Here is a 15718-nt window from a genome sequence, read left to right as displayed (position 1 = left end):
GCTGTTGTTAACGTTGCAATCGAGGGATTTCAGACCACTTCTGTTAGCAGAATAGTTTTAAATCAGCCACAATGGTGGCTTTTCAAGCAAGAATTGTAATCATAATCTGTTTGAGATTATACCACAGATTCTCAGTAAGATTTAGGTTCAGACTTAATGCCACTCAGACATTTATAGATAAATTGGTGGTGTGCGCCGGATCATTGAGCTGCTGCTTTGTCCAAATGATTTCGAGATTAAGGTCACAAAGTGAAGGCTGGACATTCTCCAGCTAGAGGTTCTGGTAGAGAGCAATTTCATCAATTGTGGCAAATATTTTCTGTCCTAGGGAAGTAAAGCAGTCCAAGACCTTCACACTACCATGTTTGACTGTTTGTGTCATTTTTGTGTCTTTTTACTATTATTTCGAAAACATACCTTGCAGAAATGAGAAATGAAGAAGTTTAAAATAAAAAATAAATACATTTTGGTATGCCAGCTGCTTCTGGAAAGATTCATCACTATCGTATGTTTTCTCCATTTGTGGATGGGAACTGTCATTAGGATTTCCTGGAGTCTCAAAGCCTTTGACACTGTTTGCTTATTCAGATTTGAAGACATTGATGCAGTTGCACATTTCACGACTAAATTGCTTATAGTATCTGACCAAGGCCAGTCGAAAGTCAAAACCTAAGTTATTTTCCATCCTCCTAAAATCCACATACTCTTCTACCTGTTACTCCTCAAAACATCAGCGAATGTGTCCGAGTCCAGAGGAAACCCAAGGCTTTGTAAAAAAAACATGGAAATGTGTTTCACCACTAGCTCCAGGAAATAAAAATCTATTAGGTTTGAAATTGAAATCGAATTAACCGTTTTGTATTTGTACCATTGTCACACAATTCACATCATAACTTTGAAATGTCAGTACCGTAGTCTCAAGAAGACACTGCCACTATTCCGCTCCAGTCAGGATTAGTGCAACTAAATGTGATCTTGAGAAAAAATGGCTCCATTAGGAATGGATTACCAGACCTATTCAAGCCTGAAAACGTCGGGCCCTGCTTCATCAAAGCTGTGGAAACTGTACACTCATGAAAGTCTACTCTTATTCCTACAGTGCCAATTTAAACTCAGTTGGATGTTGAGTGTAGGCTCTAATGGAGGTCAGACCTAAGGGTGTAGTACTGATGACTTCAAATCATCAGACTTTGAGTGCAGCCAATACTCTCTGACATGGTCAATCTGAGATATTTATCAAAGTATTTGAACATTTTTTTTTTCTAACAAGGCTTGCATTATTGTATACACATTTTAGTATACACATTCATATATTTTTTTCTGTCCACAAGCCCTTTATAAGACTTAGATTTACAACTGCATTTAAATTTTAAATACCAAAAAATATATTAAATATATACACAAATGCTTACTAAACTGACATGTTGAATAGTGGACTCACTTTCAACTTGAGTACATGAGGCTGAATGTAGAAGTGTTGACTACCGCTGTTTTTTTTGTGTTTTTTGTGTTTTGGAGTGCTGGAGTGTTACATGGAATTGGTGAGTCGGGTTGTTTATGCTGCTAGCATTTTGCTGTTGTCAACCATTATAGTGTATTTCAATGGGAGAAGCACTGAAATACACTACATGCTAACCTAATGGTATTGGCATGTTTTGTATTTACTACTTTTGTGTTTTTGTTGATTTATTGTTTTCTGTGTTCGTTTGCTGTGGAGGATGTTTTAAAATAGCCTTATTAATAAGCCTGTTTAATAAGAGAGCAAACTTAGCATTTATAATATTTGGTTTGGGTTAAGCATTTAGTTTATTTAGATATTGAATGCAAAATGTATTAAGTGATTGTAAATAATTTGAAATGCATGCATATTTCTTTAGATATCTTTAAGTGTATAATTTTATTCAAATATTGACTTGTATTCTCCTCATCTTTGATTTATTATTCAGTTTGTGGAATATTGCTATTTACCTGGATTGCTCTTCTATGGACATTCAGTTTATGAACTAGGACTATTTTCCTGGATTATTGTTGTTATATGGACATAAATTGTTTGGACTGTAACCATGATGCAGATGCCTCCGGTTTTTTTGGAGTTGTGGATCAAAAATGCCACTTGTGTGTATGATGTGAACCGCCCTTTAATCTAGTGCCTCTACAAATGTTTTCCATTTTTTGGGTTCTATTCCTTCCTCTGTATTGCGACCGACTGAACCAGCTGAACATCCTAAGTGCACTTAAACATAAATTTACCAAACTTGTCTGCAGATTGTAAATATGGGGAGTGTCGTTTTTATTTATTTATTTAGTTTTTCAAGGCACTTTAACATATGTTACCAACATTAAATCTGAATTATCTGTCTGTTATTTACCTTTCCCTTTTCAAGCCAAAACTTTAGCTTCTGATGGCCCACAAATTTTAGCTATAAAATCTACCATCACTGCATATGTTTAACTTATATGCTACAAATTTGTGGTAAAGTTTAAAAATCGCCATCGATGCGTACATGTCACCCTTTTCTCCTTCCTCATCACACACACCTTCACTGCTGCAATCAGCAGGATTTCACCTACATATGATCAGTTCTATTTAAGTGCTCTCCTGCCTCCTTGTCGGTGTCTGATTGTTGAAAACTAACCCCCACCCCCAGTAGATGTCCAGCATTTCTTCCACGCCCTCGTCTGACCTCCTCATTAGAACTGTGTACCCTGGATTCTTCTGCCTCGCCTTCATCTGACCTCTGCCAAGCGTCTGAACTCTGGGCATCGACTCTGTTTCTGTGACCACCAAGCCTTACCAAGCCCTAGGATAAACAGTCTTATCCCTCCGTATTTGTCCGTGACACTTGCCCAACTCACTGCTATCCCTCTGGATCCTGAATTTGTTACTGCTGTGTCTTCTGACTTCTGTGTGCCCAACCAAGCCTGCTCTATACTTTGTTCTTCTTTTTTTTTTTTCCATTACCTGTTGTGACATCATCCTATACGCCCTCTGCTTCCTAGTTCCTCTCAAGAGAGGTGTAAGCAACAATACAGCTTCCAGGCAGGAAAGGAAGTGTTTGGATACAGAGACGGTCACCTTCTTTTGGATGCTCACAAAGGATGAAAAGCATATAGGGACATCCATATTAGAAGTACACTGGTTCAGAAAAAGGTTAGTGGCTTTTCTGTTTAATGTTTGCAAATTCTGGCTTCTCTACAGCTCCTAAATTGTACTCTTTCTCTACAGAGATTTTCCGACTCCCACCACGTGCATATTGAAAATAAACCTTGTTAAACATGCCTGCATTTTTGGATTCTTTGTCTTTTTGGGTTTGTAAAAATGTGCCCTAAAAGTTTTAATAATAACTTAGAGGAGGGGTATGCATATGCATGCCACACTTCACATCGTGCATCATTTTCCTTCCAGTTCACAATCATGTGCCTCTATGTGTTGGCCTCTCACAAAATTTAATAGAATAATAATTTTGTGGTTGTGACAAAATGTGAAAAAAGTGTGAAGTTTGTAAAAACATATGCAAAGCCAAAACCTGGAGGTTTTACGTTTGAAACGCTTTCATGTTTCAGAAGCTTGCTGAAGAAGTAAAGAGTTTTTTTGTCAGCAATTTTACTAAAGTCACTCCCGCCCCCAAGATTTTCCAGACTTTTTCTGCACCTGTTTTCAATCATTTGTGCACTTCGCTATGTCTACATCCAGATTTGTTTTAATCAAGTACAATTTAGCTTATTAAATGTTTTGATTTAGCCATTGCCACTTTCTGTTCAGCAACTTTGCTCTGTCTTGGCATCATATTGCCATCCAAAGACTTCAGCTATATCTGCCTGAACTGGAGATGACTGTAAATCTCTATGTATGGAATACATCCATATAATCTTATGATCAGTATGAGGCAGAAATCCAGTGCCACTGGAAGCCATGTCTGTCCATGCAATCTCATTGTTTTGATTTGCTTTAGATCACATCGTGTGTTTCGGATCAGATGTGAAGGTTCTTCTCGGACATTCTCTGATTCAGGTTTAACTTTTGTTTCATCTGTTCAGAACCCTTTTTGCTGAACTTGTTTTGTTTTTTGATTATTATTCCAAAAAATGCATTACAAAAACAGAAAATATAAAAATGCCGAACAGGATCTGATTGCTTTAATTTAAAAACAAAACTGCAACTTTTTAGACTATTGCTATTAAAAGCATGAGTTAATATAGATTGTTGCAATGCATTTTCACAGACCTACTTTAGGTAAATTTAGGAGCCCTTTCACAGAGGGAGGAGCCTCTGTGATTGAGAGGAAAGATCCAGCCAAAGCACACTTAAAAGACATTTAAATCTCGTTTGGCCTCAGAACATCCCAGAATGTCCCTGGGGAAATGGATGCTCTCTGATGCAGAATGCAGTAGATGGATGTTTATACAACTCTTTCTATGACTTCTCTCTTTGTTTTTTAAAGTGTGCATTTTCTAACACAGGTATCATTTTTGACATTTTAAACATGCTCCAATTCACCCCGATACACTTACTTAAGTGCCAAACCCTCAGATAGTTTTCGGCACAAAGCCACCAACAAGCATGACAGTACACTGCAATGGAATGTCATAATTATCAGCAGAAATGGAGGTGACAGAGAATCTATGATGGATCTTCCACACCTGGAGTGGAGGTCACCTTTCCGAGGAAAATGGTGTTATAGCTGCAGTAAATTCAGGCAGATTGCTCCCAAGTGAGCAAGCCGGGGAATTCAATTTTACAGCACAAGGAAAACAAAAACAAAAGTAAACCAATGGGGGACACAGTGGGGTGTCAGGCCTTTGCTCTCAGGAATGAGTTATATCCAAACTATAGCCAGTCACTGAATACAGAGCAGCTTCCCTGCAAGAATGTTACTTTCCACAGGTCAAGTGTTTGCTCAATCTGCTATTTCTGCGCGCATATGCGTGTGTGTGTTTCTTTGATGTGTGAAACTTTAACTGGCATAGTATTCCTACTGCGGAGCTTTCCAACACGAGTTAACATTTTACTAATTTACGTTTTGAAAGGTATGCCCCAGAAATACAGAGCAGCCTGAGGAATCTGCTACTGTACAAGATGAAATAAATTACTGTTTGTTTCTACCTGTGTATATACTTTTGGCTTTGTCATGCGATTATTGTTTTGTTGGTGCCTTTGTGTGTTTTGACATCCAGATTGCACATGTTCAATTAAGAGCATGCCTACAAATCACATTCGAGTGAGTCATTCTGTTCCAAGCAGCTTTTCATACGATTTCAATTATTCGTCATCGGTAAAACCAGACATACAAACAAAAGTGGGGGGTGGGGGAGAAACACATGAAAAGCTTGAAAGTCACTTATTAAATCCAAACACTTACTGCAGAGTCTGAGAATTAAATGGAATGAAGTGAAGTAAAATAGATAAGATTGGTAGAGTGGTCATGGTGACCCAGAATTAACAAAATTCATTTTTTGTATGGATTTTCTGCAGCACTTGCTTTCTACAGCATGGGAAAATTGAAAATATATGCTTTTGTTTATAATGGCCTTATTTTCAAAGAAAAGAAAACTATTGATTTCTTGAATAACTTGAACTATATCTTCAAAGCTCGACCTTAGCTGCTCTTCTAAAGGCTCATTTGTGAAGTCAGACGCTGATGTTGGACAAACATGCTGAGCTAAGGTCACAGACTCTGCTTTAATTTATCCCAAAAGTGTTTTTTCGGGTTCTTGTCAAGACTATGTCCAAGCTAGACAAATATTTCCACACCAAACTCATTCATACACAAAAATAGAAGCCTACATTTGGCCAAAATGTCTTGGTGCGCTGAATTATAAAGGATTCCTCTCACTGGAACCAAGGAACTAATCCTCTCAGCACCAAACCTTATGCTTGTCACAGTGCAGTCAAGAAAGAGCTACTTTCCTGGTAGCTAAAACTAGACATGTCCATTAGATTTTCAGAGAGAGAGAAAGATGATTCATCACTCCAGAGAACATGTCTGCACTGCTCTAAAGTTGAGCAGCAGCTTACTAAACAAATCTTTCATCATTTTTCAAAGGACTCAATTTTGACCCGATTAATAACCTGCTCAGATTTACTAAACCTTTCCCACAAGATCAAATAAGAAATCAAAAATTCATTCTTTATAAAATAGATAATGTCAGTGATCTGTGTTGGTGACCTTCATTGACTACGAAAGGGTTGAAGTAGTTAGCATGAGCTAGCTTTGTTCTACATCCGCAGTTTGACCAAATATCTGGTCATAAAGTAAATACAGACATGAAGTACTTTAGATTGAAATATTAATGTTACTCTGAATTGAATAGTAAGTAAAAACATTTTTAGACATTATGAAAGTTGTATTTTTTGTTATATTTTATTACAAATATAAACTAAGAAACTCAGCAATTACCTGCTTAGTTATCCAGTTTATGAAATGTTCTTTGCAAATCTCTCCATATTTGCCTTAACGTTTATTAGCTTGGCCCACTTCTTGAGTTGAAAATCTGATTCTTTTACCCTGTTTCTTGTGTAAATGTTATTGCATTCAGGATTCTGTTTTCCACTTAAGTCTGGGTAGAAACAAGGCAATGCCTGAGAGTGTGAGGTATATGATTTTTGCTTTTTTTCTGCTGATGCAGCAATGTTCAGGGAGTGTTTTGTAGCAGAGAGGTGGGATAGTTGAGTTTGAAGTATTGCATTTACAAACTAAACCATCTTTTTCTGTCAATCATTTTTTTCCATATTCTTGGTATTGTATTCAGCCCTGCATGGACCCAGAAGCAAGAATATTTTTTATTTATTTTATTTCACTAGACAAGAGATCCTCACCTGGACAAAGTCAATACAGAGATACATGAAGGTACAAGTGGGTAATTTAAAAATCACAATTTGTTTTTCTTTTTTTTTTTATCTTGGATCGATGTCAGGCTAGAGCTAATCTGCTTCTTATTTAAGCATATGTGGAATTTACAGCAAAACAAAAAGGGCTATACTGAAATCTTAGCTAGTTGGTTGGGAACGGTAACATTCAAATACAAAGTAAAGACCAATTATTGTATATTCAGAAGGTTTAAGCCAGGAGTCTTCAACTCCAGTTCTGGATGGCCGGTGTCCTGCAGCCTTTTTTTTTCTGCTTCAACACACCAGAGTCAAATAATGAGGTCATTAGTGGGTCCCTGGAAAACTTGACTATGTACTGAGGAGGTAATTCAACCATTTGATTCAGGTGTGTTGAACCAGGGACACATCTAAAAGTTCCTGGACACCAGTTCTTGAGCACTAAGACCCTTGGTGTAGGGAATCTCAATTAGTCACATGTATTGACATCATGAAGGTTAGTCAATCATTCATTGATTTGTTTTTCACAACCAAGGCTAACATGCCACTTCAGCAGTCTCTGTAGCTTGTAGTTGAATTCAGAAAGCAAGACTTCAACAGCAACAATCCATATTTACTGCAAGTACATGGAGGCAGTGGTGATTATAAGAACCAACAAATAATTTACAAAAGTGGAAGCATGTGAATTTTTCATTGAGATCTCTTAATGCACTGCCTTCTGCTTATCCAACCTGTCATGTTATTTGAGGAAACAGATAATGCTGCGTTGCATCGTCTTTGGTCATCACACAAGATGTAATGAGGGCAAAACAATATTATTTCAATCAAATTATTTCTAATTTTAAAAGGAGAGACATCAAATAAGAGCCATGAAACTTGTAAAGCACACACATATGCATCAAATAAGTCATGCTGAGTGGTCTCTTAAGTGCCTTGAAAGCTTGAACCCGGAATGAACAAGTGGACATAGCTGAAGTTGGTGAGGAATACATTTTTCTCTGCCACCAACAGCAGACAATGGAGAGACTGACCATAGCCCAAGATTGGAAATTATAATCAGTTTTACTCACAATCCCCCTCACAATGTTCTGCTGATCATCTTGCTGATGCCTCCCAGCCAAAACACGTATTTGACATGCTATTGCAAAGACAGCAGGAACACTTTCTTTTTTCCTTTTTTACAATTTTACTGTGATTTGAAAATTTTGCTGGCAAAAAAAAAAAAAATATCACAGGCTGTTAGTGTTGATAAATTAACTTGCTTTTGCATCCATCCTATGCATAATAGCAATCAAGCGGTTTGTACATGGATGAGAAATTGACCAGGCCACTCTGCAGTATGTAGCTGATGCAACTTTGATAATGGCTCAGCTTCTGGTTTTGGCTCCCCTACCACATCCTGTCGTTTCAACCAATCACATGAGACTGATGGTAATCTTCGCATTGCTCCAACCATCTTGCATGCAAAACATATATATGTAAATATATTGTCAACAATATGAATCAATAAAGCCATAGGTAGACTTTTATGGCCCTATGACAATGAAAGGTGGAAGGACATCAGCATGATGTGTAGATTAAGACCAGATCATTATTACCCAAATGAGTAATATGGGTAATAATAATTAGTCATTTGTGTGGTTGCAACCACTGGTGAGCCACAGCAAGAACTTCCACTGCTTTCAGCAACACACTTTGACAAATGAATACATAAAACCTATTTCTAATGTTTGGAATCTGCTGAGAGGCTTGATCTCTCATTGTCTTCCAGAATATGTTCCTTTATTCATTTGAATTCTGAACTGGATCAAATGTCACATGCAGGGTCTTTAAAAAAAACACTGTCAACTTTTACACCATCCTTTTCATCTACACGTATGCATGTTTTGGCACTTTTTTTATCGGCTCAACGTTAACGAACTTTCAGCACGACCGGAGAGAAACAGCTCTCGGTAATTCTGCTGGAGCGAATTTCAAGCGAACCAAGATGGAGACGCTGTCACTGGCGGTGGTGGAAGCTGAATTTGATTTGGTATTTTCTGCTTTACCGGGCCTTTTGCTCTGTTATCTTGAGGCAGAACAGAGGACCCTGGGCTGTCATTTTGCATGGTATCAGCAGAAACGGTGCGCAGATAGTGTCAGGGCTTGGAGGATCACAGGTAGAAAGGGTCTTTTCCTCTGGGGTGGGAACAGGTAATAAGACAGTCAGAGAGGCAGGAAGATCCTGGCAGACTCCAACGTATCTTTGCTGTCAGTAGCTCCTATAAAAGAGGGATGTTTTATAGCAAAAGTACATTTCTATTGCCAGTTGTAAGTAGGAAAAATAAAAAAAATAAAAAAATCTAACCTACTTATCCACCCTAACTGTGTCATTTTACATAACTTGCACTCATAACCCATTGTTCTTATACTGTCAAAAAACTTTCCTGTGAGCATAGATCTCGTGCCACCATTACAATAGATTTAAAAAGTATGAATGTAATTTCTGTGCTCACAAATACCGCCCGTAGGCAGTTTAAGTGGAAAGAAAAGGAAAAGAGGAGAAGTAAAACGTACCAGATCAGATGGCGAAGGACGGCTTGAAAAAATAATTGGCAGCGGCTCTGTGTATTTAGGCAGGCTGGATGTGGGGAACATGACTTGCTGAGGTGCTAACCAAGCACAGATAATAACAAATGAGAAAAAAGATTTTTGGTGCCAGGCGGATTGTTCTGAGAAATTATTAATCAGCTAGGATTTTCAGGCGCGACCATCTCCCTGCAGTTAGTTGCCTGAGCTAAGGATGAAAATGGTGCCTAATTCATTGAGTCCCAGTTTAACGTACGAACGGTGAGGTCAGATTTTGCACCATTGACTCGGTCAGGTGGTGGAGATATAATAGTGTTGTCTATTTCTTGATGCACTTTGTGCCCCTTAATGTTGTAAAGTGTCAATGACCATGATGCACATTCCCTAACGACCACAGTGCACTCATCTGTTTGCTATTATCCACAGTATAATGCTCTACATCTCAAAGCTCAGACCATCTTAAACATGTTTATTGAACATCACGATGCATTCAGTGGTTTTCATTAGCCTCCCCATTCACCAGATCTGAATCCAGATTCATATCGTGGAAGATTCATATCGTGATTAGACTTGCAGCTACTGAATGATTATATCATAACAATACAAGCAAAGGTCCATGAGGAATATTTCTGGCACAGTGTTGAATTTTTGCCACAAAGAATTAAAGCATTTCTGAAGGCAAAATTAGCTCCAACCCAACAGTAACTAAGTGTACCCAATAGAGTGGCTGGTGAGTTATAATTTTGTATAATCTAATAGCAAAATAATTTAGGTTCAGTTAGTTGTATGAATAATGGCCTTTGCTCCAGCAGAATGGTCTTGTGTCATTGTAGCCTAATTTTAACTCAAAGTCTGAAACAATGTATGAAGACGTCGCTGAAGCTCTGCGAAAATGTCCTAAGCTATGCCTGGAAGTTTTATTTACATCAACTAGTCCTCCTATATCAGTGTAGCAGAGTCTTCTGCTGGATGTTGGGAGTCCAAACGGCCCCATGAAGGAGAGCAGAACATCCCACATCCCCTGACTCCAGGCAGCATTAGGAGTCTCTTAAAGGAAGTAGGGATGCCTCTGTCAGCACGGTGTGTTCAGTAGCAACATTTGTTCTCCACGGTAACCAATCCCTACGTTCACCAACAGGTTGCCTCTCCTTGCTGTTCGTTGCTGCTTAATATTCTGACTCCGATAGTCAGCACAACATCAAGATATGTATTTCATAGCAAAACCGTCACTTGACATAAGAATGTCAAGTGACTTCCTCTTGACATAAGGATGTTGCTGTCAGTGCAGATTGTGCACTGCTATGAGGACAGTCAAAATTTTAAAATAACGTAGCAGGCTCTTGTAGCTGTAAATAGACCATCCTACTTATCCAGTGGATGAACATTAGAAAATAATAAAAAAGATTCCCACAAAGATAAAATTAAAATCTTTGCTTTACTACTTATGCTACTTATTGTTTTAGAATTAAGTAGTATAATGAAGAGTTAAGAATTAGGAGAAGAATGATAAATTGCAGCTCTTTTCTGCAGAACTCCAAGCCCTACTTGGCTAATGGCTCTGCTGCTACGCCTTCATGTCCAAATACACCACATTCTGTGCATCCTCATTTGGTCACCTCATGACTATTTACACTATGTCAGCATGCTACTCACAACGGAAAACAAAAGGACTTGCCACATTAAAGTTTGTTGTTTACAATACACTGAATAAACATCTTTCATCTTGTCTTTAAAGTAATTAAAAAAAGAACTGAGCTCCATATAGCTGAACTTCAATGATTACTGAAAAAAAGATTTGTTCATTCATTATCTGTTTATTCAGTATTCAGGCATCTGATGAAGCACATGCTTTGCATACATCATTAACAGTTGAAATTGCCTTCCAAAAATGTTCTAAATTGGTGCTACTAATGATGAAAAAACAGAAACAAAACCTTAAAAGCCATGTGAAAGCTCTCTTAGCAATGCTATAAGAGTCACTTGACTTTACTTTGTTTGCAACAAAGGCAAAACCAATTTCTCTGACTTCATTGAACCATTCTATTTGAAAAGCCGACTTGTGTAAGCCTTATTTCCTTAAATATATTAGTTGAATTAAGAATGCAAGAGAATCATTTTCATTCCAATCAAACAATAAACTTGAGGCAGTTTATCGCATAACATTGAGAATTTACCAGTTTTTTAGAGCTGCTACAATGTCTCACTGAGAGTAAATTTAAATGTGCACCAAACAAACAGGCAATGCCTTCAACAACATCAGTGTCATCATAGCCACTGCTGATCTAAAATGCATTAGACTGCATTCAATTTATTGTCATTTTGAAATTGCCAAAATAGCTTTCACCTTCACTGTTATGTGGACTTAAACCATGTTTTTAAAAATTAATACAATATTTCCAAGACTTTTCAGAAAAAGTTCTGGATAAAAATATTTTCTAAGATGACAGTTTGTAAAAATTAACCCTTTTACGTGCTACATTAGAACATTAATCTGTTTTTGACATTTATGTCAAAATCCTATTGATTAATGGTTTCTTACTTGTTATTTAAGACACATGGCTTCTTTATAAATATTGATAATAAATTTACATGCTACGGTTGAACAGTCACTTAGTTTTTATTTTACTTCATTTAAAAGTGGCAATATTATGCATTTTTCAGACATATATAGCCACATTCTAGCACAATAAGTTAATTATATCACCTTCAGTTGTTTTAGTAAAGCATTCCTCAAACATGCAAGTAAGAATAAAACACACTCCAGGTATATTTTGATGAGAGAAAAAATCAAATCATAACATAACATAAATCGTAATAAATAAATAGAAAAAAAAAAAACGTTAATTTTATTTAATACCAGCATTAGGTCATGCGGGAAATAAATGTGCAATGCTATCTTTGTATTCAGAAACTTTCAGTAATTTCAAATGTGTATAAGAATATTGGTCATGTTAAAGTTGCCAGACTAATAACTTTAAATAACAATCATAATAATTTCTACCATCAGCACTTGTTTAGCCACTCTTAGTGTCGTTTTTTTTCTTTTAGGTATTTAATAACTAATAATAGAAGCAGAAACATAGCAAATATCATCCATTACTTAAGCAGAGTAAACACACTGTTAAACTGTATATTTGTTTTTGTTGGTTTCATCTAGTCGGACACTTCAGTAGGCTGTAGTGTTGCTCTGGAAAGATTGGACCTTGTTTGTTTGACGTCTGAAATGTCACAAAACAAAAAATCACTGCCAAATGTCAGACGTCTATCCAGCAATCTTTCACTCAATCTGTCTGTCCTCATGCACACACTCATGGATGTATGGCTATATATTTATATATATAAACACACATGCCGCACACACACACACATGGGTATTTCATATTTACACCGAAGCGATCCCGAGACTGCTCTCCAGAGAAAGGCAAATGTGTTTCTTAATCCACCTGCAGGGGAGAAATCAATAGTGTTTTGCTCATGGACTCTGAAAAAAGATTGCGAACACGATCTAATCTGTCCAGCCCTCACAGCTAAATTGCTCCCTGGTATTAATCCAAATATCAGACTTGATTGACAGATAAAACTCTTGGGATTCAGGGAGTAGTGGTATGTATAAAACTCAAAAAGTCTGGATTTATGTCAAGTTATGTGTGTAACTGCAAAGATGTTTAATTCCTCAGCAACACTTTGGCCGAAGGAGTGAAAAGGTGAGATTACTTTAAGGAGTTCTTAAAAACATGCTTTGCTGCTACAGGGAGAGTGTCAAGTCTAAGAAAGGAATTTTGATTATGCCCTTCGGGAACTGAAAGACGAGTTAACAAATTTAGGTTTTGGATGATGTTAAAGGTATGAGAAAGCCAAGTAGCAAAGCTATTCAAATACTCTTAGTACAGTTCCCTCTAAAGATGTCCACACCCAAGGCAGGTTTGTAAGTAAATAAAAATAAATGTTTTTTTTATTATTTGTCAAAGAATTCCTTTTGTCAAATTGGTGTTTTTGCAGACTTAGGTACTTCAAAAAACAGTACCTAACCTGTAAGGTTAAAGACCTTAAAGATCAAAATGACCTATAGGTCACCTATAAGTGAGTGTTATAGGTCTTTAACACTTACTAGGATGATGACTCTTGTTTTGGATAACCAGAAAGTTTTGATATAATCCCTTGTTACCCATAATTGTAAATGTTGACTGTTTAACATTTTAATGCTATGTCTTAATTTTGCGGCTCTCAACTTACAAATAATTTAGAAGTCGATAAAGTTCATGTCAGAAATCACCTCAATCTGCACTATTAAACATAGCAGTTGAGGCAATGCCCTGACGGTAAACAACGCTCAACTATGAACACTGACCAAAGAGCAACAAGCAAGAAGTAACCAAGCACAAGGCGCTCACCATGACTGTCCTCACCCTCTCTCCCACTGCATGAAGCCAGACGGCACATGTCGGCTGCCTGGCATTGCAGGCAGACATTACATCTGTCACTTTGAATGAAAATAATCAAAGAGCAATGCGCATGCTACAGAAACGTGTAATTGGTAAGTCACGTTATTGCTTGGATTTTAATTGGTGCGTTTTGCATCCAGTGAAAACAAACATGTTAACAAATAAACTGGTCAGTATGCTGTAAGATTAGATTTCCATATTTGCGGTCTTGAAATAAAATCCTGAGTCCTCAGCGCCCGAGACCATCAAAAAGTCTTGAGTACTACAACACTGCAGTCTGTCACATGAAAAGGGTGTTTTTTGTTTTGTTTTTTTGTTTTTTTTACTGTTGCGCTGCTCCAAGATCCTTCATGACACCATGCTGGTTTTATCAGTTTTGAAGTGAGAGCGCTCAAGCTAATTTGAGTTATTCTTCATACCTTCACTCTCCCCTGCACATGAAGGCGATGGAGAAAACCAGCATATCATTTCCCACTCGCGTGAGATTGACAGCATGTCAAGCGTTGTCTAAAATGTGCGTCCAAGTTTTCGTACTATGTGCCAATAAAACGGCGTTTCATGTTCCTTTAGCAATTTACACACAGTTCAAACACATCTTGCCTGGCTAAATCATATTTGTAATGGATTGGCAAGGTAAAAATGTCACTTTTCACTAATGGCCCCCATAAATAACCTTCTATTTGCTTCTAACTTGTGAAGGTTTTACAAGCCTGGAGAAGGAAACATGCCTTTCCTTACCCAAGCAAAAATGTGATGGCATGTCTATGTTTTCAGTCCGTCGAGGCAAAATAAAATATTACAAAGGTTTCAAGAAATTGCATTAATCTTGTGAATCACATGTTGTACTGAACTGGATAAGATTAATCATTGAATGTTTTAATATTTAATTGTGATGTTTCTGAAGTCTTTAATCAGGCTTTTTTGTGGAGAATGGAATCGGGGGACACATCTATCAGACAGTAAGGTCTGCACAAGTTAGCCACTCCCTTTTGAATCGTCAGCACAAAGTCAGCAAGGCAACAAGGTCAGCCTTGATTTAGTAACTTCTCCATTTGATTTAACTTATCTAATTATAACCACTAACAAATTTACTTACAAACGCAGGAAGTAACAACACAAGGTTGACAAAAGACAATAGATTATGCCGCAGACATTTGGGGCAGTTGCATGTGTTTGTGAGCAAAGTGTTTCGTAGGTAAGAAATAATATTTTACTTGAGCTTTATTTTGTGTGTGTGTGTGGGGGGGGATGTGTGTGTGTGTGTGTGTGTGTGTGTGTGGCGCCAGTCTCTGCTGACATTCGCACGTTGCTTAGATAAATTATTTCCTGTCTTCAAACATTCCTCCTGCATGATTTTACTTTTCTGCTCCAACTGATTTATTAGGCCCAAACATGTTACTTTGCAAAAAGATATAAAACCTGGAAACTGACTCATATTTTGAATGATGTGACAGATGGTGTGCTCAAAATGAAATGTTGGCAGCTGCGGTAAAGGCCAAAATTATCCTGGCAGATTAAAGGTTAAAATGACGTTTTAATTTTAACAACATGATGGGGGTGGCGGGGTTTGACTAGAAGGTATTAACATTTTAGGTTGGCCTAGTCAGTTATTCAAACCTGTTTAGAGAATTAAATATTAGGGTGTTGGCAGCAGTCCTGCCAACTTCAAAGATTTGGAGCTCATGCCAGCAGAAACCTGCAAATTGATGGTCAACTGTTACAAAAAAATGTTAGAATTACTGGTTAAATTATTGTAAAGTTAAAAAAAAAACTTTTTTTCCCACTGATTGTCGAGAAGGGTGTAAATCATTTTGACAATTTAATCCTCATATTCTGTCAAAAACACATTTCTTGGTGGCAGGAAAATTATTTACATTCACCT

The sequence above is a fragment of the Gambusia affinis genome, linkage group LG17 (genome assembly GCF_019740435.1).
Source record: "Gambusia affinis linkage group LG17, SWU_Gaff_1.0, whole genome shotgun sequence".
In the NCBI taxonomy this organism is placed as follows: Eukaryota; Metazoa; Chordata; class Actinopteri; order Cyprinodontiformes; family Poeciliidae; genus Gambusia; species Gambusia affinis.
This window is presented reverse-complemented; position numbering follows the sequence as displayed.